The sequence below is a fragment of the Mustela nivalis genome (assembly GCF_964662115.1).
Source record: "Mustela nivalis genome assembly, chromosome: 2".
NCBI lineage: Eukaryota > Metazoa > Chordata > Mammalia > Carnivora > Mustelidae > Mustela > Mustela nivalis.
In genome coordinates this window covers 95,025,528-95,046,546 of record NC_139021.1, presented here as the reverse complement: position 1 = coordinate 95,046,546, position 21,019 = coordinate 95,025,528, and the positions used below count along the sequence as shown (strand labels likewise).

The 21,019-nt window shown below is 38.4% G+C and overlaps 1 long non-coding RNA gene and 1 pseudogene across 2 annotated transcripts; one reads left to right on the top strand and one right to left on the bottom strand.

Moving 5' to 3' along the window:
* Positions 1 to 2,059: 2,059 nt before the first annotated feature.
* Positions 2,060 to 20,635, top strand: LOC309859502. The gene is made up of 4 exons (XR_014308734.1): positions 2,060 to 2,167; positions 3,431 to 3,476; positions 20,234 to 20,378; positions 20,517 to 20,635. It is a non-coding gene; the product is annotated as an uncharacterized lncRNA (long non-coding RNA).
* LOC309858727 (PRELI domain containing protein 3B pseudogene) lies at positions 10,460 to 11,431 on the bottom strand (annotated as a pseudogene). The gene is made up of 2 exons: positions 10,826 to 11,431; positions 10,460 to 10,507 (listed from the first exon to the last, which is right to left on the bottom strand). The product of its transcript is annotated as a PRELI domain containing protein 3B pseudogene (transcript).
* Positions 20,636 to 21,019: the final 384 nt, after the last annotated feature.

Here is a 21,019-nt window from a genome sequence, read left to right as displayed (position 1 = left end):
GTATTTTCTCAAGCACACACCCTAACTCTTTATTACTCTTTTTTTAAAAAATGAGTCTTATACTTCAAAATGGAATTTTACTTATTCATAATTTCCCCAGATTGGAAGTTCAGGTCGCTTGGCTGGGGAAGAAATAAGTGAAGTGTGGTGAATTCATACCATGGAGTAGGACCTGGGAAATAAAAGCCAAAAGTGTATTGGTACACAAAACAACATTGATGAATCTTAAATGTATTGTACTAAGTAAAAGATAAGATTCACAAGATTACACATGGTAAGATTCTATATATGTGACTTTCCAGAAAAGGCAAACTGTAGGCATGAAGAAGAGATAGTAGCTGACAAAGGAGAAGAGTGGAAGTTTGATTTCAAAAGGGTAGCATGAAGGATTTTTGGGGGCTGTGATGAAACAGTTCTGTATTTTGACTGTGGTGGTGGTTGCACAGACTTATGCCTTTGTCAAAATTCATAAAACTACAGAATGAATTTTTGTGTACAAAAATTTTAAAAAATTAAATCTCAATGATATCTTACATGTTTTTATTTAAGCATTTGCATTGTTTCAATTCTGATAATGGACTTTTATATCCATTTGTCATTCATTTTCACTTTATATATTGTCATTCATTATATTAGTGCTTAGTTCTGTACCCTATTATAAAATTTTCGTTCTGTTGATTTAAAGATCTCTCTTTAAATTAATACATCTTTTCTCTCAAATAGTAAAAATGGACTTTCCTGGTTTATTTGTTTTTAGCTTTTAAGAAAAATAGAACTGAGTTGTTATTTTTCTAATGTATCAGATACTTAATTTATGGTTTCTAATTTTGGTGACACAACGTGTCACCTCTATTTTTATTAACTTAGTGTTTTATTTTAAATCTTGAATCCATGTGAACTGTACCATGTATGATCTATGTACATAACTTTACACCAAATTGTTAGGAAGGGATTGCTGTTGGGAATATTCCATTGTTTCCTCAGTACTTTGAAGTGCTACATTTATTATACTGCATTCAAAACATACACCTAATCATGGCTTTGTTTCCATGAAGTAGATGGCAAACTATCTTTAGTCGAGTAAAATTATGCGCATTGATACTTATTAGGAATTCTTTTTGAAATGTTTTCTGTTCCTTTGGATTTTTGCTTATTCCAGATGAAGTTGAGAGTGCTTTTGTGAAGTACACTTAAGGTATACAAAAATCAAAGAGAAAAAGATGTATATAAAAGTTGATGAGATTCATAGTGGAATGTTTTCAAAGAATATTGATTCTCTGAAAGGGATCTTTCATTTATTCAATAACCTTAATGTCGCAGAGGAAAGAATATGTTTATGTAAATGAATATATATATATATTTGGACTGTTTTATGATTTATCTACAATTTTCGTTTCTTGCTTTCATGACTTTTGATGAACTAGTTTTCTTGACCTCACCCTTGTCCCCTGGCTTTTCATTTTCTGAGAGAATCGCTGATGGTGTCAGATACAATTTTTTTAAGCATTCTTTTATGGGTTTTTTAATAAATATTTTATTTATTTATTTGACAGACAGACATCACAAGTAGTCAGAGAGGCAGACAGAGAGGGTGGGGGAAGCAGGCTCCCTGCCAAGCAGAGAGCCCGATGTGGGTCCGATCTCAGGACCCTGAGACCATGACCTGAGCGGAAGGTAGAGAGGCTTTAACCCACTGAGCCACCCAGGCGCCCATAAGCATTCTTTTACTGTATTGGTGGAATCTACTTTCTAGCATTGAAAAAGTGAAGGTTACATGCAGGTTCCCGTTCCCTGACAGCTCTAAATTGCACACTTGCAGAGAACTCAGCTGTAATCTGTAAGCTGTGGGGAGTCCCGGGCTCTGACTGCTTGGAGAGCTATCTCAAGCGCCCCAAACTTTCTCGGGCTCCATAGAAGATTGCACTCTCAGCCAATCTCGCACCAGGGGTCGCGGGGAAAGGTAGTTCAATTGGTAGCACTGATTGCCGGGACTGCCAGGTTCTGAGCAAGCCTGTTTCTGCGCATGCCTAGTTCCGCCCTCTGCCTCTGTGCTCCCTTCCACCGCTCCTTTCCCCGTTCTATTCAGGTCTCACGTGGGAGGCGATTCCTGCGCCGCTGAACATCCGCGCTTTTCCGGGGCCAGTCCCTCCCAACGAGGAAGCGACAGGTGAGCCCGGAACAGCTGGACAAAGGCTGAGGTTTGGCGCCGCGCTGCCCGGGGTCGCGGCTCTGGCGTAGGGGGTCTGTGCCCAGTAGTGTGGAGGAAACCTGCGGCCCGCCCACGGCAGGATGGGGACCTCCGCATCAAGACTAGGGGTCGGAGACCCCACGTGATCTGCCCCTGCGCGGAGCGTGCGGGGCTGTTCGTGGAGCCCCTTTTGGGAGGCCAGAGGAAGAGGGCGTGTGCGCGTGCACCGTGGGCGTGCGGACCCCTTGGGTGGGGGACGGCGCCGTGGGGAGGACGTCTACGCGTGCGCGGTGGGTGCTTACGTGCGGCGGTCGGGGAAGCGGGGCGCGCCCACCCGGGCTGTGCGGTAACCGCCGTGGCTATGCGGTTACCGCCGGCGTAGGGGATACCCGTTCCCTCCGCTCTCCCTTTATTCTTCCTGGAGGCTGAGCTGCCCACTAGCCGTGCCCATCACTGCATCCCGATGTGCGCTGTTAATCAGTCCTGACTTGCCCTGGCGTTCACGAAGCGTCTTCAAGAATTCTCTGCTTTTGTCTTACTTAACTGCCAAATAATAATAATAATAATAATAATAATAATAATTTTTTAAATTAAAAAAAAATAATTCCCCTCTTGAAAGTTAGCGACTTGTTCAGAATCCCCTTGTTAGTGGCGAAGACTGAAAGTCGTGTCTCCTGACTCGTGAGAGAGAACTGTCTGCTTTTACAGGCAAGGAAAAGCAAATTACATTTAAAATGTCCTTTTGAAAAATGGCAACAAACACAGAAATTGAGACCTAGACCTTTCCTTAAAGCACTGCTTTTTATAGCTTTCTGCGGAATCACTAACCAAGGGTTTAGTAACAGTAGGGAAATTGATAAACGGGTTAGTCGGAGTATTTTTTGAATAGTTTTGGTGAAGAGTTCATGTTATTTCACTGGGTGTATTGTTTGGTCTGAACTGGTTTATTTAAAAATTTGTGTGTGTGTGAGCATCAGGGGAGGTTTAAACTGTTAAATCCTCAGGGAGCAAATATTTACATTTACCCAGTGAAAAACGTTATGTCCGGGAGCTGCTACATGATAATATCAGAGTCATGTTATATAAGGGGTGTTTCAGCATCCGAAGGTCGGAGGTACCGACGTTCTTCCTGTCTGTTGGGTGTGTGTAGTTTTTAGGGCAGGAGGATTCTGGAGCTGCTAGGCACGCCAGATCTTCCATGGCCCCTTCCCTCTTGTAACCCAGAGTTGTCTGCATTTTGAGAGTTGTCTGCGTTTATCCAAGACAGCGGAAAATGAACAAGTCCCAGGTAAGTTATTTGTTCATTCCCCACTTTTTTTTTTTTTTTTTTTTTACAGTGGACTTTGTGAGATTTGTAGGAGTCCATATGTTAAGATGGGGAAAATTAGTAATTGATAAAAATCTAACTTTACAGAAAAATATAAAGTAACATCAGGAGCAAGGCCAGGTTGGCTTATAGATACATACTGATCATTATATATCTTAGAGTTTCTAAGGTAATCCACAAATACGTCTCTGCTGTTTCTGATAACCACGGAAAAAGGAAGACACTGTATTTGGATACAGACAGACCCTTTCTTTTTTTTTTTTTTTAAACACAAAAAGTTCTTGAAAGGTATAATTTTTGGTCTTAACATGGGGACACATAGTGGGTAACCTTCCAGTGACCGCCCTGAAAGGAGTGCCTAAAGCCATTCCTCACTGAGAGTAATAGGGTCCAAGAGATAGTTAAAGTAGTGCATTTATAATGGTCTTATTTGGTCCTGCTATAAAAGCTGGTATGTTCAGAGGAATGAATGGCCTGCATGCCTGTTAGAAAAACTCTCCGTGAGGACTTTAGCCAGCTTATGTATTTAAGTTGCACAGCCAATGGTTCAGAGGTAAATTCTCTGGTAAGTATGTCTGAGCTTCCCAGTCAAATTCTTCTCATAGAATTCTGTCCTGGTCTTTCCCCTCTGCTATTGGGATCTACCCAGGTAAAGGTGGCCAAAGATTTAATTGTAATTGCTTTCCTCGAAGAACTGCTGCATTACTCTACTGCAGCTCCTGGATTAAGTCTTCTAGTATCAGTCTTCTGATGGCTTTTTCGTGGAGTCTTCCTCATTGAGCCGTGTGGTTCGGTTCCAATTTTTTATCCTTTGTCTACTAGCTTTATCATCATATCAATACGCAAACATTGAAAAGATAGGTAGAGAGTTGAATAGTACTGTTCATTGTTTTGAATACTTCTAGAAATGTATAAATTATCTTCATGTATCTGCAATGGACATTTTCCCCCTCAATTGACCAGTAATTTGGGATCTATTCACATGTAGTTTAGCCCTTTTAATGCTCTATTTTTCACACTGTATGGTACACTATATTCTAAATACTATATTTTATTGATAGGCATTTAGGTAATTTCCACTTTTCATTAATATATATGCTGCTGTGAATATACTTGTTCTCTCTGCATAAATGCAAGTGTGTCTCCAGACTCTGGAGCAGTGCTTCTCAAAGTTAGGTTCTTTGACCAGAAATGGCAGTATCACCTTGAAACTTGTCAGAAATGCAGATTTTTATGTATGTTCCCAGACCTTCTGGAAGAAAAATTTGGGGGCGAGGCCCAGCAATCCATATATTTTTTTAAAGATTTTATTTATTTATTTGACAGACAGAGATCACAAATAGGCAGAGATGCAGGCAGAAAGAGGAGGAAGCAGGCTCCCTGCTGAGCAGAGAGCCTGATGGCAGGGCTCCATCCCAGGACCCTGAGATTATGGCCTGAGCTGAAGGCAGAGGCTTTAACCCACAGAGACACCCAGGCACCCCAGCAGTCCATATTTTTAACAAGGTGTGCATATGATGCTCATACACATCAAGTTTAAGAATTACTGCTCTATAGTCCAATGATTAGTATTTTTGAGTTACAGGATATGAGCATTTCTAATTTTTCTAGGTAAAATTATTCATTAGAAGACTACTTTCCCTCTCTTCTTTCCAGATATAAAAAGTATTTGTACACTAAGGGGTGAAAACTTTAATTTCCATTTTTCTGGTTGAATTTTTTTGACTTTCATAAATCTGGCTTTTTAAGTTCTTTCAGGCTATGGAGTTTTGTAAGAATTCTTACGTATTTTAGGTGGTAATCTTTTTTTTTTTCTTTTAAGAGTTTTTTAAAATTTATTTGACAGAGATCCCAAATGGGCAGAGAGGCAGCCAGGCAATGAGAGAGGGGAAAGCAGGCTCCCTGCTGGGCAGAGAGCCCAATGGTGAGGCTCATTCCTAGGACCCTGGGATCATGACCTGAGCCGAAGGCAGAGTCTTTAACTCACTGAGCCACCCCGGCGCCCCTAGGTGGTAATCTTTCATGATAATTTTTATCAATTTTCTTCTCTCCATATGCTTTGTCTTTTAATATAGTAGTATTATTTCTGGAAATTTTACATTGTGATACAACCCTTTTGCCTCTTCTATTTTTTATTATTGTTTTCCTGACCCTGGGGGCCTGATGACATTTTTCTGTTTTCTGTCTTTTTTCTAATAAGACTTTTTAAAAATATTTAGTACCTTAATCTAGAATTTTTTAGTATAATGTGATAAGGGATCTGATTTTATATTTGAGCATCTCTAAAAAATAAGCAGAACAATAAAAGGACTAACATAATACACGTGAGTGGGAATGCCTGCCGTGTTTCTTCTCCATTATGCACGTTGCTGACTTTGGACTGGGTTTTTTTTGTCATGTTCACAAAGTATCCTTGAAGTCTTATTTTATTGAAAATTAGAATAATTTTTCCAAATGCTTTCTTAACATTTAATGGGAATGATGATATATTTTTTCTTTTTAGATCTATTATATTTCCATATTTCTTAAAAACTAATCTTTATTTTTTTAAAAGAAGCCCTACTTGGTCAAAGAGTGTTACTCTTTTGATGATAACTGTAATTCTGTTTGTCAGTATTTTTTTCCATAACCTTGTCACTTAAAAAACATTTAATTTGATTTCACTCATATGTATAATTTAAGAAACAAAAGGGATGAATATATGGGAGGGGGGAAAGGAGAGGGAAACAAGCCATAAGAGACTCTTAAGGACAGGACAAACAGGGCTGGTGGAGGGAGGTGGTGGGGATAGACTATATGGGTGATGGTATTAAAGAAGGCACTTGTGATGAGCACTGGGTTTTGTATGCAAGTGATGAATCACTGAATTCTGCTCCTGAAACCAGTATTGCACCGTATGTTAACTGACTAGAATTTAAATAAAAATTTGGAAAAAGTATTTAATTTGTTCCTTATTATTCCTAGTGGCTTTTCTAATTTGTTTGGACTAATATTTATCACAGATAGTATTTTATTCTTCATGGAGCCAGCTTTTGGTTTTATTGATTTTCACTCTGTTTTTTTCCCTTTAAAAAAAAAAAAGATTTGGGGTTCCTGGGTGGCTCAGTGGGTTAGGCCTCTGCCTCCTGCTCAGGTCGTGATCTCGGGGTCCTGGGATCAAGCCCCACATTGGGCTCTCTGCTCAGCAGGGAGCCTACTTCCTCCTCTTTCTCTCTCTGCCTGCCTCTCTGCCTCCTTGTGATCTCTCTCTCTGTCAAATACATCAATAAAATCTTAAAACAATTATTTATTTGAGAGATTGAGCACGGGCATGCATGAGCCCAGGAAGCCGGGCACAGAGAGAGGAAGAGGGTGTATTATGCAGATTCCACGCTGAGCCTGGAGCCCAATGTGGGAATCAGCCTCACAACCCTGAGATCATGACCCGAACATAAATCCAGAGACCGATGCTTAACTTACTCTAGCACCCAGGCACCCCTCCACTGTTATTTTTTTTTAAGATTTTATTTATTCATTTGAGAGATCACATGTAGGTGGTGGGTGGCGGTGGGGGTGGAAACAGACCCCCCGTCAAGCAGAGAGGCCAATGTGGGGCTCAATCCCAAGACCCTGAGATCACGACCTGAGCCTAAGGCAGAGGCTTAACCCACTGAGCCAACCAGGCACCCTTCCACTGTTATTTTTATTAACTTCTGCTTTTACCTTTATTCTTTCCTTCAGATATCTTTGGTTATAGGATGTTTTTTGTAACTTTTTGTTGAAGATGAGTTTATTGTAAAGCTCTTTATTATGCCCATGTAAGGATATAATTTCCCTCTACTACTACTTTGGCTGCAGAATCAGTATCATGTATCAATATGTGGTGCTTTTTTTTTTTTTTTCTACACAGGCTGCCATTTCCTTTCTGATACCTTCTTTGATCACTTACTTAAAATGTATTTTATTTTTTAATCTTATTTTTTAATAAAGATTTTTATTTATTTATTTGACAGACAGAGATCACAAGTATGCAGAGAGGCAGACAGAGAGAGAGGAGGGAGCAGGCTCCCCACCAAGCAGAGAGCCAGATGCGGGGCTTGATCCCAGGACCCGGAGACCACAACCCAAGCCGAAGGCAGAGGCTCAACCCACTGAGCCACCAGGTGCCCCTTTAATCTTATTTTTATACATACAACAAATGTTTTTAAAAAATCCACAGATTGTAAGTGTAGAGCCCAGTGAATTACCACAAATCTAATGCCCGCATAACTAATACATAGGTCAGAGCAAACACTGGCAGCGCTTCTAAAGCCTCCCTTGTGCTCCTCTCACAATCCGTACCTGTTACTATGCTGGTCATTCATTTGTGTGTAATCAGTGGCTTCAAGGGTAGCATTAAGTAGTGAAATGATGAAGACCATCTGGCCCTAAAGGCCTAAAGTATTTGCTCTCTGGCTCTTTACAAGGAAGACTTTCCAGATCCTTGGATTAGTTTATTAAAGTTATTAATGTTGCTGTCATTTGTATCCTGTTTAAAATTAATTTTCCTACTCTAAGGCCAGATAGATAATCTCCTCTGTTATTATCTGTTTATTTATTTAGGCTTTCACATTTATGCCTGTTTTAATGGACTTGGTATTTACTTTTGTTTGTTTAGAATTTTTTTTTAAGATTTTATTTATTTTTTTGACAGAGATCACAAGTAGGCAGAGAAGCAGGCAGAGAGAGCAGGGGGAAGTAGGCTCCCTGCTGAGCAGAGAGCCCAATATGGACCTCGATCCCAGGACCCTGAGATCATGACATGAGCCAAAGGCAGAGGCTTAACCCACTGAGCCATGCAGGCACCCTGTTGAGAAATCTTTTTATCATTAGGACATTGCATCTTTTTCAGAACAAGTATAATTTACAGAAATTATAGAAGGCAGCTTTTTATCAAATATCAATGTTTAGCAATGTTTTGTTTTGCCAGAATATTATTTCAGTTGTAAAAACCATCTTCAGTTGCAAAAGGTAATCAAAAACCTTACTAGAGGGTGCTTAGGTGGTGCATCCAGTTAGGTGTCTGACTCTTGTTTTTCGCTCAGGTCATGGTGTTGAGGTGGTGAGATTGAGCCTCACATTGGGCTCTGTGCTTAGCCTCTGCCCCTCCTGCTTTTGTGCTAGCTCTCTCTAAAATAAATAAGTAAATCAAGGGGTGCCTGGGTGGCTCAGTGGGTTAAAGCCTGTGCCTTCAGCTCTGGTCATGATCTCAGGGTCCTGGGATAGAGTCTCACATTAGGCTCTCTACTCAGCAGGGAGCCTGCTTCCTCCTCTCTCTCTCTGCCTGCCTCTCTGCCTACTTGTGATCTCTCTTTGTCAAACAAATAAATAAAATATTTTAAAAAATAAAATAAGTAAGTAAATCTTAAAACACAAAAAACTCTTTGGATTTAACTTGGTTTTATCCTAAGAAGTCTTAAGCTAAACAATATTTTAAGTAGGAAAACATGCACTTTTAAATAGTTTGGTATACTGTTTCTGTAGTTATAAACATATATCAACTGGTTTCTTTTATAGGAAATCTGATGAGTTTATCACATCAAGCATTATGTAATCCAAGACAAGAGCTAATTACCTTCTAACTATAGTACTCTGTGTAACAATTGCAAATATCAAAGGTATTAGTGGTTAATAATTGCTATACAATTTAAAACAAAATTTGTTTACTGGATTGTTTTTCAGATTGCAGCTGCTCCTTAGGGATTTCCTGTAAATAAAAGCTCCAAAGCAATTCATGTAGGGCTTAGTTTAGATCAGTACTTTTTTTCTCGTTATCACTCCCCCTCCCACAACCCACCCCCCTGCAGTTGCACCATATTATTAAAAACACTAAGTGCCTGGGATATATGCTTCAGAAGACAGTGATTGAGTAATTTCAATAACGTGAAGTTCTTCATGTAAAAAAGATGTTTTTTTTTTAATTTTTAATTTTTTATTATCATAGAATGTATTATTAGCCCCAGGGGTACAGGTCTGTGAATCGCCAGGTTTACACACTACAGCACTCATCATAGCACATACCTTCCCCAGTGTCTGTAACCCAAACACCCTTTCCCTAACCGCCCCCCCCCCCCGCAACCCTCAGTTTGTTTTATAAGATTAAGAGTCTCTTATGGTTTGTTTCCCTCCCGATCACATAAAAAAGATGTTTTGTAGTCACAATTACTTCAAAAAGTAATTATATCCAAATAACCTGGCATGTTATGCTTTAGCAATTAGAGAACCATGGCTTTGACACCTGACAGTTTATAAGTTATTGAAATGTGAAATGCTAAACGATGTGAACAGCTCTTCTCTCTTTGGAGTGCTGCAAAGTTCCAGGTTGACTTTATTTTTCAGATAACATCTTAAGCCCACTTTATAGCATATTAAGTCATAAAGGACAAATCCAGGGAAGGTAATACCTTTCCTAAGTTACAAAACTGTAGCAAATTAGTACAGTACTCTTTAATACAATAAAATTCTTTGTTGTTGTTGTTGGAGTTCTGTATTACTTTAATAATAATTTTCACTCCAAAAATGTCATTTAAGTACCAAACAAAACACTGTGGTTTTTAATGGTGCTTTATAACAGAGCAAGTTATTTTATACAAATCAGTATCTTTTAAAACTGTAAAATTTTTCCTTTTTTAAAGATTTTACTTAGAGAGTGCAAATAAGTGTTCACACAAGCAGGGGGAAGAGGCAAAGGCAGAGGGAGAAGCAGACTTCCTGCTCAGTGGGGAACCTGATGTGGGGCTTGAACCAAGGACCCTGAGATCATGATCTGAGCCAAAGACTGATGCCTAACCAACTGAGCCACCTTGTTGCCCCTATAATTACTCTCTCTCTCTCTCTCTTTTTTAAGGATTTCCTAATGCAAGCTCTTTAGGTTTACCGGAGCAAGATAATTATATGTATTTAGGTGGCTCAGCTTTGTTTTGGGGTTAATCCAAAGCCGGGAAGAGTACTAATGCATGAAAAGCTTTACAGTTCTACATTAAAGGAGATGTAATATGCCAATATGATTTTCTAGGTCCTTTTCAGAAATTGCTAAATTTTCACATAACTGCTAGAATCCTCAGGAATTAGATGGACATTTCATACAATACTACTTTCGGATGATCCCTTTTATTTAGAAATCTGCCACCTCTTTGTTTTGATAAAAAAATCATACAGTTTTTCTTCAGCTTATTAAAAAATATCCTACCTAAAATATATTTCTGATTTTTAAATAACAAGTATATTGCCAGCTTGCAGAGATGTGGGGAGTGGGTGTTTCGTGTAACAGCTTTCATCCTCATTTCTCTTACAAACCCTGCCACTGCATTTGGTGTCTTCATGCTCCCTCTTGCCGAAGCTGCCAAGTCTTCAGTCTCAGCATTTAATTGATATATTACCCATTCCATTGTTTCCTGGCCTTTATTGGCATTTGAAGATACCATGCTTGCCGTCAGTCCTTCAAGGTAACTGCTAAGACTGACTCCTTCCATAGTGATCGCAGCTTCTTGAGTCAAAATATTTTTTTCTGGGTCTTGAAGGTGTGGTTTGTGTATAAACTGCAGAAACCGTATTTGTAAGTGAAATATTAGTAGGTTTAAGTTCCATCGCTTTCTCTGCAGAATCAAGTACAGAGTATTCTTGCACAAATGTGTTAGTTTTTGCTGCAATATGAGATTTCACAATGGAAGGCAGCCCCCACTCTGTGCTGAGAAGTCTTTGGCTGTACAGCTTTCCAGAGTGATCTGTATGTCTGTCCAGTACATTACCTCCAACCACATTTGGGTCTTCCTGCGTTGCAGCTGTAATAGTTTCCAATGGGTGGTCAAAGACGTGGTCTGAAGTCCAGATCTTCATGGTGCCGGCCACTTGCACAATGTCCCTGGTGTTCACTTTTATTCTTTCTTTTAAAGATTTATTTTATTTATCTGAGAGACAGAAAGAACACGAGTGAGAGGATGGAAGGAGGGAAAGAATCTCAAGCAGAACCACTGAACACAGACCCCAACATGGACCTGATCCTACAACCCCGAGATCATGACCTTAGCCGAAACCAGGAGTCAGACGCCTAACCAGCTCTGCCACCCAGGCGCCCCTTATTTCTCATTTCTTACCACACCAAGGATGTCCCCTTCTATCCCTTCTTATCTAACGTTTTTCTTGTTTCTGTGAGTGTCTATTAAATTTTATTCAATGGTTTTGAACATCTATTGAAATCATATGATTTATCTCCTCTATTTTCTTAGTTGGTAAATTACATTAATTTTTAAATGTAAAACAAACTAGATATTCTTGAAACTGAGCTGGGCCATGGTATTCTTTCTATATATTCCTGGCTTTAGTTTGATAATACTTTGTTTTGGATTTTTATATTTGTGTCCTTCATGAGAAAGACAGACCAGTAAGTGTTTTGGGGTAGAGAGGGGGCAGAATATGTTCTTGTTACGATTTAGTATTTAATATCAGGAATATGTTGAATATATAACATGAATTTGGAGTATTTCCTCTTGTTTTCTCTACAGGATCTTTTAGTTTGTTGCTACTTCTTAGGTTTTCCATTCATATGTGAGGACATCTGTGACTGGAGTTGCCTTCATGGGAAGATTTCTTTCTTCCTGTCTCTCTTCTGTTAAGGAAGCTCTTTCCCAACTTGGGGCTTGAACTCACAACCTTGAGATTGAGAGTCAAGTGTTCCATCAATTGAGCCAGCCAGGCACCCACATAGGAAGAGTTTAAATTATAGATGCAATTTCCTTAACAGACATGTGGCATTAGATTTGATTTCCTTTCCTTTCCTTTCCTTTTCTTTCTTTGTTTCTTTCTTTCTGCCTGTTTTTTGTAGACTACATGTCCACAGTGGAGCCCAGTGCAGGGCTCAAACTCATGACCCTTCGACTGAGACTTGAGCCAGGATCAAGAGTCAAACACTCGGGGCACCTGAGTGGCTCAGTGAGTTAAGCCTCTTCCTTCAGCTCAGGTCATGATCCCAGGGTCCTGGGATCAAGCCCCACACCTGGCTCTCTGCTCAGCAGGGATTCTGCTCCCTACCCACTCCCACAACCTCTGCCTGCCTCTCTGCCTACTTGAGATCTCTGTCTGTCAAATAAGTAAATAAATAAAATCTTAAAAAAAAAGTTGGACACTCAACCAACTGAGCTACCCAGGTGACCCTAGATTTTCTTTTTTAAAAAGTAAGTTTTGATAAGTAGTTTCTTTCTTTGAAAGTAAACTTTCCCCCCACATTTTCAAAATTATTGGCCCTTAATTTCTTCACTATATTTTTATAGACCACAGAAACTGTATAGAGATGTTGTTTTCATGCCAGATATTGGAGAGTGAACCTTTCTTCTTTATAACTTGATCAGCTTTGGCAAAGAATTGTCAAGGTACAAACTTGGTTTTGTCCTCTCTCTTTATACTATATGTAGATTTTTTAAATTTGTTAATGTCTGATCTGTAACATGTCTTTGTGCATATATTAGCTGTAACTTCCTCTTTTGCTTTAAAAAAAGGTAGATACTTACTGATTTTTTTAACTTCTCTAATATATACTATTAAGGATTTTTTTTTAAAGCGTAACTTCTTAGATGTGTCTTACAGGTTTTGGTATGTTGTATTTTGATAATTCACTTAAAAATGTTCTCTAATCTAGGGGTACAAGAATGTTTCAGTCGGTTAAGTGTCCAACTCTTGGTCTTGGCTCAGGTCGTGGTCTTGGGGTTGTAGGACTGCGCTGTATGGAGGGCTGCATGCTCAGTGGGGAGTCTGCTTGATATTCTCCCTCTGTCCCTCCCCACCCACTTGCAGGCACATGGGTGTGTTCTCTCTCTCAAATAATAAATAAATAAATAACCTCTAATCTCTATTTAGAAATATATTTCTTAAATAAATATAACACCACATGTATCTTAATCTGTAAACGTGATGTTTTCTGGTTAATCTTTTTCTTACTGATATATTAAACACTGTAAAAAGAATGTTCTCTGTATGATATCAAATCTTTGAAGTTGTAGAACTCTGCTTTGTGTCCCAAACTGGTCAATTTAAGTACAGAGTATGTGTGGATCTGAAAAGTGTGTGTGTGTATGTGTGTAAATATATTTGGCAGTTTGGGACTACATTTTCCCTGAAGGTAATTACTGTTTCATTTCTCTCTGGCTGCTTTTAAGGTTTGCCATTTATATTCAGTCTTTCTCATAGTTTTTATATCTCTTCTGAAAACTCTCAATCTGTCCATCTTTTTCACTTTATCATTTTTTAAAAAGATTTTATTTCTTTATTTGATAGAGATCACAAGTTGGCAGAGAGGCAGGCAGAGAGAGGGAGAAGCAGACTCCCTGCTGAGCAGAGAGCCTGATGCGGGGCTCGATCCCAGGACCCTGGAATCATGACCTGAGTCTAAGGCAGAGGCTTTAACCCACTGAGACACCCAGGTGCCCCTTCCCTTTATCATTTTTTTAAAAATTATAGTTGACAAACAATGTTACGTTAGTTTCAGGCATACAATATGGTGATTCAACGAGTCTTTTTCTTTATCATTTTAACCATAGTCATTAAATATGTCAGATAATTCCAATATCTGGAGCTCCCTGTGTCCTAAGCTTAAATTTTTAGAAGAAATATATTAGACCATTCATTCGGCAAATATTTTTGGAACACCTTTCATGGACTGTTTTAAGTGTTTGGAATATATGCTATAAACAAAATAACCTGCTTTTCTGAACCTGTTTGGAACCTGGAGAGTTCTGCATGGACATGCTGAATTACTTTTTGCTTTTTTTTTTTCCTGAATTACTCTTAATAGACTGTTATGAATTGAGCTTGCAAGTGTTTTATTTAGAATATATGTATCAAAATTAAATAGGAATTGTTTTTGAACAATATTTTGTTACTAAATTTATAATGTTCCACAGATATTTTTTATGGTATAGAATGTTTAAATTATATGGGTTGTTGGGGGTTGCCTAGTGGCTCCATCAGTTAAGCGTTTGCTTTTGGCTCAGTTCCTGATCTCGGGGTCCTGGGATCGAGCCCTTCATTGGGCTCCCTGCTCAACAGGAAGTCTGCTTCTCCCTCTGCCCCTTCACCTGCCCGTGTGTGCTCTCTCTCTTGGATAAATAAATCTTTTTTTTTTTTAATTTTTTTATTTTTTATAAACATATATTTTTATCCCCAGGGGTACAGGTCTGTGAATCACCAGGTTTACACACTTCACAGCACTCACCAAAGCACATACCCTCCCCAATGTCCATAATCCCATCCCGTTCTCCCAAACCCCTCCCCCCAGCAACCCTCATTTGTTTTGTGAGATTAAGAATCACTTATGGTTTGTCTCCCTCCCAATCCCATCTTGTTTCATTGATTCTTCTCCTACCCACTTAAGCCCCCATGTTGCATCACCACTTCCTCATATCAGGGAGATCATATGATAGTTGTCTTTCTCTGCTTGACTTATTTCACTAAGCATGATACGCTCTAGTTCCATCCATGTTGTCGCAAATGGCAAGATTTCATTTCTTTTGATGGCTGCATAGTATTCCATTGTGTATATATACCACATCTTCTTGATCCATTCATCTGTTGATGGACATCTAGGTTCTTTCCATAGTTTGGCTATTGTGGACATTGCTGCTATAAACATTCGGGTGCATGTGCCCCCTTGGATCACTACGTTTGTATCTTTAGGGTAAATACCCAATAGTGCAATTGCTGGGTCATAGGGCAGTTCTATTTTCAACATTTTGAGGAACCTCCATGCTGTTTTCCAGAGTGGCTGCACCAGCTTGCATTCCCACCAACAGTGTAGGAGGGTTCCCCTTTCTCCGCATCCTCACCAGCATCTGTCATTTCCTGACTTGTTGATTTTAGCCATTCTGACTGGTGTGAGGTGATATCTCATTGTGGTTTTGATTTGTATTTCCCTGATGCCGAGTGATATGGAGCACTTTTTCATGTGTCTGTTGGCCATCTGGATGTCTTCTTTGCAGAAATGTCTGTTCATGTCCTCTGCCCATTTCTTGATTGGATTATTTGTTCTTTGGGTGTTGAGTTTGCTAAGTTCTTTATAGTTTCTAAACACTAGTCCTTTATCTGATATGTCGTTTGCAAATATCTTCTCCCATTCTGTCAGTTGTCTTGATTTTGTTAACTGTCTTTTAATATAAATAAATAAATAAATAAATAAGCATGGGTTGTCACTTAGTGTTGGCTAGATTTTAATCCTGAAAAATATCTGAAATTGTTTTTTTTTCCATGGTAGATCTTCAAAATCTTCAATTGATTTTTAAATATTTTTAAGTCCTATTTTTGGTTATTGGACTATACACTGATTTTCTACCTTTCTCTTAAATCTATTTTGGTAGTTCTTTAATGTTTCAGCCCAAAGCATTGGTTTCTTTTGGGATATCATATACAATATTTTCTTTAGGAAAACAAAATATATTTCATGGAGATTTGAGTGTATCTCCTATATTTTCATAGATACATGACTGTGTCTTAAAAGTGTCCTCGTGGGGTGCCTGGGTGACTTAGAGGGTTAAGCCTCTGCCTTCAGCTCAGGTCATGATTCCATGGTCTTGGGATCAAGCCCCACATCAAGCTCTCTGCTCAGCAGGGAGCCTGCTTCCCCTTTCTCTGCCTGCCTCTCTGCCTACTTGTGATCTCCTCTCTGCCTACTTGTGATCTCTCTCTCTCTCTTGCTCTGTTAAATAAATATTTTTAAAAAGTGTCCTCGTATTTATAGTTGTATTTTTTTTTAATTTATTGATTTCACAGAGAGAGTGCAAGCAGGGGGAGCAGCAGAGGGAGAGGGAGAAGCAGGTTCCCCACTGAGCAGGGAGCCCAATGTGGGGCTCGATCCTAGGACCCTGGAATCATGACCCGAGCCGACGCTTAACCAACTGAGCCACCCAGGCACCCCTATAGTTGTATTTTCTTTAAGTGATTGTCTTTTCAGATATTTGGTGCCAAAAAAGATAAATGATTTCTTTCTCTTCTTGAAGAATCATCATTGCTCATTTCATTCTTTTAGCCCTCAGTGTTACCTTATCTGCTGTGAATTACGTTAAACTACTTTAATTTTGCTTATCTATTTTTTAACGTTTTTTTATTCATTTGAGAGTGAAAGAAGAGTGGGGGAAGGGAAAAGGGAGAGGGAGAAGCAGACCCTACTGAGCAGGGAACCTAACATGGGGCTTGATCCTAGGACCCTGAGATCATGACCTGATCCCAAGGCAGATGCTTAAGTGATTGAGTCACCCAGGTTGCCCCTATTTTGCATATATATTTTTTGCAGTATATTTGATATTTTCCCTTTATTTTGTTTTCAAATTTTTTTGATATTGCAAATAATTGGTTTTGTTTTCAAATCAGTTATGTCACCCATTGGTAAAAAATTTAGCATATTCATATACCATTTTATAGTTTAGGTTTTTTGTTTTACAGTCTTGTTTACTGTATATCCTAGTATAACATCATTAATGTTTTGTGTGTTCTATGTCGTTTTAATTTTTGTCATACACTCAGTTTCTCATTGCACTGCTGGTCAAATTTACTTTCTTTTTTTTTCCTAATTTGATAAATTGTTGGTTTCTAGTTTTGATTATGAAGACATTACTGTTATAATAGTCTATATTTCTCTGTTAACACATCTTTATTGAGTAATGTTTTATTATCAGGTTCTTTTGATTGTCCATTTCTTCCCTTTCATCCAAACTAGAAAAGAATGTCAGAATGATATTGCATTTCCACATCACTTCTAAATAAGTGCCTTGGTTTTGCTATTGTATTTCAGAATCTTTTGTTTTAGTCTATTGGTTTTATGAATAGTATATCATCAGTTTTATGCCAGGAACTTACTGTGTATTATAAGTTCCAAAAAGTATTTTTTTGTCAGTTAATTGAGGTAAGCTGTATATAACTTAAGTGTCAAGCTTGATGAATTTTTATATGTGTGTGTATGTGTGCGCACGCATGCACACACCCCTGTGTAATTGCTACCCAGTACCCAAGAAGTTTCTCTGGTACTTGAGGTTTATCTTACCTTGACATATCTTATCATTGATTAGTGTTGCTTGTATATCTGGATTCCACTCAGTATCGTATATGTGAGATTCATCCATTTTGCCGAGTGTATCAGTTTTTCTTTTATCTTCGTTATGTATTCCACTAATAGCCATACTGCAGTTTTATTTCTCCTTCTGTTGATGGGCTTTTGGACTGTTTCCAGGTTTTGGCTAATAAATCAAACTGCTCTGATTATTTCCTATAGACCCTTTGGTTGACAAAGGGTATATAACTAGGAGAGGAATTAATACAATAGCTTTAAATAGAAATTCCTTAATATTTCACCAAGGTATATGTACTTGCTTATCCTCCCACTGGCAAGGTATGAATGTTCCAGTTGTTTTCACATTTTTGCCAGTATCTCTATTTGGTATTTTCCGAGTTTTTCATTTCAGACATCCCGGTGTGTATGTCATTGTGGTTATCATGTGAGAGTTAGGTTCGGGGTAGGTGGTAGGTACTAGATGGGATATGAAGGAGCTTCTCAGTTTCACTAATGTTTTTTTTCTTGATCTAAATGCTAGTTTTATGCATGTGTTCACTGTGTGAAACTACATGGAGCCTTTGTACTCCAAGGTTCACTTTTGTGTTATTTTTAAGTATATTCATACTTCAACAAATTTACAAAAATCACAGAGTTGACAATGACAAATTGTTAATCTAAAGAAGTCTCAAGGATATCATTAAGCTAAAACCAAGAGTCAGAATAACGTTAATTTTTTCATATACAGAGGTCAGAATTCTTCAGCATGTTTCCTTCCTTTTTTTTTTTTGCTTAAGAGAGAAAGAGACTACACACATAAGCACATGCATGATTAGGGGATGGGCAGAGGGAAAGGGAGAAAGAGAATCTCCAGTGGACTCCCCATTCAGCATGGAGCCTGATGCGGGGCTTGATCTCACGACCTGAGATCATGACATGAGCCAAAATCAAGAGTCAAATGCTTAACAGACCCATCCACCCAGGCTCCCCTAAATTGAACACTTGTATATTTCACCATTAAGTGTAATATTTGTTGTAGGTATATATGAAAGTCCATTATCACACTAGGGAAATTTCTAGTTTGTCACTAGGTGTTTTTTGTTTTGTTTTGTTTTTTAATTACGGTTTTGGTTATATACTCAGATGATCATATTGTCATCTCTTAGTTTTTAAAACTATTCATTCTTATTTTTATTTCCACCTTCAGAAAATTCCTTCATGGCCTGTTCTTCTGTTTTCCATTTACAAAGTGATTTTTTCACACCTTGCATTCTTGATTATTGTCAGTCTCTTACTTCTCTGAGAGCTTTCTGATTCATTGTTGGTGATATCAAATGCTACCAAATTATTATGTTTGTCAAATCTTTATTTTCATTCTATACCTATAGTATTATATTTCACATTTAAGATGTATCTTGTTAAAATACAGTGTCCAGTTTATTTTTTTCCTTGCTTATTTTGTGATACTTGTGTTTATGCAGCTGTTTGGGCATATTCTCTGAGGAAATTTCTTTCTGCCCATGATTGGTGGCCATGTTCTCTCACTCTCTGTCCACTTATCAATTCCCTATTTGTTTCACAGCTTTTGCTGTTGTAGTTTAAGCGGTGTTCTTTGTCCTTTAGCTTTCCTTTTACTTTTTTGGGAGAATTGGTCTATAAATAAAAACCTAGTTACATAATTTTTATATACTCTCAGATCTCTTCTCTGGCTCCCCTTTCTTTGAAACAGTGAGTCGTAAAGTAGAGGCATGCACTCTAGATGACATCCCAAACAATCCAGTTGGTATCTTCTCTGTGTTCTACAGGTATTTCAAGTGTAACAGTTCCAAAATCTTCCATTCTTATTTTCTACACATCCTAATTATGGGCTCAAAATTGAAGACTTAGAAACTGGAATGTGTACTGCAGTGGATAAAATATTAATAAATATTAATAAATTAATACAATATTAAGCTGTCTCTTTACTTTTTAAAGTTGAAGAAGAATAAAGCTTGTCACAAAATATATTGATAATTTATTTCCATAATTCATAAATACAAACTTGTGTAGTACTCAGAAATACTCTCTAAGGTTGGTGGTGGTCAAATATGTTGGAGACTTGGTGTGAAACTACTCTGTAATCCATTTCATAGCTTGCTTTCTTCCTGGCCCTTTCTGTCCTCACAGCTCCAGCTGCTTCTCAACATTTCCTGTGCTGTTTGCCCTCTGCTCATTTCCCAAATGTGCTAGAGGAGCAGAGGAGCCCTGCCTTCGCATGTACCATGGAGTTGCATGAACAACACAGCATGACCGTTTGTCCCGTAGCTGTTCTTCAGTGAAGCTCAAAATAGAACTAATTTTCTTCCTCATTTATTTTAGTCTGTCTGCTGTGTACTCTCACCTTAGCAATTGTAACATACTACTGTGTGTTTTATTACCATATTATTGCTACTTGAATCCAAGAACAATTTTAATAATTTAGCATTTCTAAGAACTAGAATGGTTCCAGATACAGTGTGTAATTTGATCATTTTTTGCATGAATAATACCTTAAGCAATGGCATAGTATTTCCATTATGGTTTCTCATCTTCCCACAAAGTATAAAGTCAGATGTTTTGCAAACTATTTGGTAATCCTGGTGAGGATTGGTTCCCATACAGCTTTTTCCATGTTACCCAATTCTGAACATTTCAGATTGAACAGAAATTCCAGGGGTCAGTGTCATTTAAGGATGTGACTGTGGGCTTCACCCAGGAAGAGTGGTAGCACCTGGATTCAGCTCAGAGGTCCCTGTCTAGAGACATGATGCTGGAGAACTACAGTAACCTTGTCTCAGTGGGTAAGGTCTGGTTTTTTGTAATTCTAAGTAGCATGTTCTCATTCTTTTAACTGTGAAGCATATAGACACTGTAGAGTTGGATGATTTTTAATATTGGAACTGAGTAATCAGTGATAATTGATCTCTTTTGGGTACCAGGAAGATATTTGTGTTTACCTCTCCAGTGAAATGTTCAATAGCATCTTCATCGAGCAGCTCCAGAAGCTTGCTGCTCTTTCAGAGACCCTGCAAGCCAGGACTTCTGGTCTGAATCCTGAACTGTTTTGCTTTGTCAGAGTATTGTGTTACCAAACCAGAAGTGGTCTTCAGGCTAGAGCGAGGAGAGGAGCCATGGATACTGGAGGAAGAATTCCCAAGCCAGGGCTTCCCAGGTGAGTTAATGGACTCTGCACAGATGAACATCAGGGCATTTAGTATTTTCCCATGATTAACCCAGAGGTTGACAATTTCAAGAATATCTCTTTAGATGTCTTAATCCTGGGAACTGACTGGGAATACTGGTTTTTTAACAAATCTCCAGAAACCACTCTTAAAATAACATTTTTTGATTCACTTTTTTAGTATTTACCATTCTTACATCTGTCAAAAAACCAGTCCTTGCCTACTTTATTTTTACTGTTGTTTTTTTCATTCCTTTGTTT